This window comes from Echinops telfairi, unplaced genomic scaffold (genome assembly GCF_000313985.2).
Source record: "Echinops telfairi isolate 266 unplaced genomic scaffold, ASM31398v2 ScPeMD7_5;HRSCAF=22, whole genome shotgun sequence".
Taxonomy (NCBI): Eukaryota; Metazoa; Chordata; class Mammalia; order Afrosoricida; family Tenrecidae; genus Echinops; species Echinops telfairi.
Genome location: NW_022103901.1, coordinates 44,348,966 through 44,353,212, shown reverse-complemented (window position 1 = coordinate 44,353,212; position 4,247 = coordinate 44,348,966). Strand labels below are relative to the sequence as shown.

The following is a 4,247-nucleotide window of genomic DNA, read 5'->3' as shown; positions in this document are numbered from 1 at the left end:
ACTGCACTCAGTTCCCTTACTATTCTTCTGCCTCTTATTTTCCTCAGAAATGTATACTGCAAAACTTTTCACCACAGACTTAGGATCTCATAGCCCCTTTTACATTGTTTTTAATTATACATTTTAAAAATTGTGTGTGATAATGCAAATTGAGAGAGAGAGCATATCACCATTTCAAAGAGAAATTTGAAAGCCATTATTAAAGTAAAAACATATTTTTATAATTAAATTTTCTATTATTTTGTGCCATATAAATTAACTGAAAGGAAAATCTAATTAATTTATAATGCATTAATGTAAATTATATAACATATATCCATTGAATAACTCATGAAAAATATATTAATAGTTGGTATCATTGAGTTAAACCTAAATTTAGCAATCAAGAAGGTAATGCTGTTCTTGGTAATCTCACTCAAAATAATCTCTTTTCCCTGTAATTCAAAATGGGTAGCTATAGAGTTTGTAAAAGTAGGAAAGTAAGATAGTATCAGTCCAGTTGACATCTTTCTCTTTTACAAGATTGTGGAAAACTTAAGATTAAGATAATTTCTTTGTTTTACCATGATGCTTTTATGCAAAAATGATGATTTGCATACTTCCTGTTCAGCCTCAATTCCATTTCTAAGGCTATTTTTTCAAGCAAACTTCCACATGTCTCCAGTGTACACCATCTGTCTCATCTCTCTTTTGTAAGTTTTATAATGATCTTGTAACTGGAGCTGTCAAATCTTTATTCCCTAATGATTCTTTTGATAAATGAAAAGGAACTGTATATATTGTTATTTATAGTGGGATAAATGTGACAGGGGTTAAGGCAAAGTTCGATGTTCAAAGCACATATGGCTAAGTTGACCTATTAGAGGAAATGTGATCAGGTAAACTGACTAGAGGTTTAAAATAAGATTCTTTGCAGTTGGAAAATGAGGGAACATTTATTCAAAGAGGGGTTGTAAAGAAGAGGAAAAAGAAGAATTCACACACAGACTTTTTAAGAGTTCTGTGGTCCAGAGTACAAGCACTGAAGAAAGCAGGGTTACCTTACTCACAGGCTGCAAATTGTTACACAGTATTTGAAAAACTGGCTGATGCTTTTACTAGGGAAATCAAGTGTTATGTTTGCATAGTAAGTGTATGCTCAGCATGAACTTCCAAGAAATCATATGGATTGCCAAGAAAAAGACCATATTGAAGTATTATTTTGGGGGAAAAATACTGCCAGAAACACTAAAGACATTTTTTTTAATGGAAATTTTCAAGGAAACACAATAGATAGAATTTATGTTGTACTCAGAATTTACAACCAATACATTTTATAGTGCATAAAAAATTATTTGCAACTCAATTTCAATCAGTTTGCAACACTCCAATTACTGAAATCTAATAAGAAGCTAAAAACTACTGTAAAGCTTCAGCTATGGAATCCTTGAAGATTGGGTCACTCTAGAAAACTAATATTTATTCTGATTTAAATACTTGATGTCTATTTTCCATGATTTGGGGATAAAAGATGCAGGAAAACAAATTAGCTATAGATGACTTCAGGCTATCATTATAAGTCAAATTGGTTTCCATTGAACAATTCATATGTAGTTAAGAATATGGAGTGTGACAAATTTGGGTTTTGAATCCCAAATCTATTTTCACTTAAGTGACTTTAAGTCAGGTACTTCAGCTACTATGCAGAATATACACCAATTCTAAATTTTCTACATGAAGAACTCAGGGAAATTGATTATATGCTTCAAGTTGTACAACCATTCTCGCCCTCCTTTCCAAATGATCCCACCCCTATTTGCATAAATCCACTGCCCCCAAGCTTCTGATTGAATCTTTAGAGTTGGGGTTGTCAATTTGATTCCATATGGTTTTTAAAAGAACACAGTGCTCAAAGTAGACATTATTAAATTTTAAGGTAATGCATTAAGTTACTGACTCCATGGTTCAACACCACCAACTACGCCACTGGAGAAAGAGGAGGCTTTCTACCCCCATAAAAATTTACCATCGCTCTTTTCCTTGATTCTTGTGTCTCCCATGGGCCACCGTGCTGCCCAGTGTTACCGTTACAAAGAACAATCCCCACCCAAAGCCCCGCTGTGCCTGATGCCAAGATTCGCATCTTTGACTTGGACCGGAAGAAGGTAAAGGTGGATGAATTCCTGCTGTGGGGTCACATGGTGTAGGATAAGTACCAGCAGTTCTGCTTGGAAGCCCTGGAAGCTGACTGCCTGGGCGCTAGCAAATAGCTGTTGTGGTAAAGATTGTGGCAAAGATTGCTTCCACATCTGAATGTGGCTAGTTACACTGAGGCTGACAGGCCCCAAATTGGGATGCAAGATGCTTTTGGGAAACCCCAAGACACAGTGGCTAGAGCCCACATTGGCAAGGTCTTCACGTGCATCCGCACCCAGCTTCAAAACAAGGAGCGTGTGATTGAGGCCTTATACAGGGCCACGTTGAAGTTCCCTGGGTGCCAGAAGATCCACATCTCCAAGAAGTGGGGTTTCACAAGTTTAATGCAGATGAGTTTGAGGACATGGTGACTGAGAAGCGCCTCATCCTGAATGGCCGTGGAGTCAAATACACCCCAACTCTGGCCCCTTGGGCAAGTGGTGGGCCCTGTACTCCTGAAGGTTTTGGGAATAAAGGGAATAAAGGGAACTTCCTGACTCTACAAAAAAAAAAAATTACAGTCTTAGAAACTCACAGAAGCAGTACATAACTTCCTGGTGTTATTTTTAATAGTTTTATTGATATATATTTCACATGGCATACAATTTAATTGTCCAGTTATATCAAAAAGATTTGTGTCATCATCACCACCATCGATTTCAGAACATTTTCATCTCAGACTCATGTTGTAAGCTCCTCATTCACCACCAGCTCAGCCTCCCTGCCAAGTCCCTACCCTTTTACTATCTCTCTAGATCTGCCTATCCTGGATTTCATATACCAAAAATCATACAAAACACAAACAGGAAACAATCAAGCAAACAAATAAAAACCCCAACAAGGGCAAAACAAAACACAGAAAATCCTTAATCAAAAAGAAGGCAGAAAACATTAAAAACAAACAAATGTGTCAATAGGGAGGTCAAATAATAAGGTATTACATTTTAACCTATCTAACCACCTCTGCTATAATATATTTTACAATTCCCTCCATCTGATAGTAAGGCTGTTCACATCCCTGGACTGTGGCTACAAAGGATTCACCAGAAACTTAATCCTTGTGGGGACCCAGCAAATGGATTTGGGGCTTCCACCGTCATCCACAGCCTTCTGCAAGCCAGGTGTTCACATTGTAAACTCTGATATCATTCCCTCATTTGGATTTGGATTTTGTTATTTTAAATCCTTGGATCAGGCAGGCAAACCATGTGGACTTAGTTGACACCTCACTTAGATGGCTGCTGGCTGTTTGTTCTTTTTTTTCTTTGGTCAGATTATAGTTTATTGATCTTTACTCTAGATCATTAACAATTAGAATAGTGGATGTACTATAAAATATTAATAAAATTTGAACTGAAAGAAAGTAAACAGGCTTCTGTTAGACTCACTCAACCAACTTCTTAGACATTCTTACCCTCAACATATGGAAACCTCAGCAAAGGACACACTTTAGGGTCTAGACTCAAATGAGAGCCTCATACTTCTTAAATGACTCTTGCCCCAAGTCTTTCCTCATCCCAGTTTCCCTTATTCGTTGTCCAAATTTCACATACACATGAGGCCATTTAAAATACCATCGCTTAGGCATAGTTTAGCCCCCAAAGTGAAAGATCTGCTCTTGCATACTTCAAAGAGGTCTGTGTCATAGATTTGTCCAATACAGTACACCCTTTGATTTTTTAATGCTGCTTCCATGAACATTCATTGATTGTGGAGCCAAGTAAAATGAAATCCTTGATAATGTCCATCTTTTCTCTGGTTATCTTGATGTTTTCTGTTGGTCCAGTTGTGAGAATTTTTGTGTTCTTTAAATTAAATTGTTATCCGTACTGATGGCTGCAGTCCTTGCTCTCAATCAGTAACTGCTTCAAGTCCTCCTCACTCTCAGTAAGCAAGGTTGTATCAACTGCATATTGCAGGCTGCTAAAAAGCCTTCCTTGAAACCTGATGCCACAATCTTTTTCATATAATCTAGCTACTTGGATGAGTTGCTCAGTATACAGATTGAATAAGTATGATGAAAAAATACAATACTGATGCACACCCTTCCTTATTTTAAAACAAAAGGTTTT

The 4,247-nt window shown here is 36.9% G+C and overlaps 1 pseudogene; it reads left to right on the top strand.

Moving 5' to 3' along the window:
* Positions 1-2,037: 2,037 nt before the first annotated feature.
* Positions 2,038-2,634, top strand: LOC115874036 (annotated as a pseudogene).
* Positions 2,635-4,247: the final 1,613 nt, after the last annotated feature.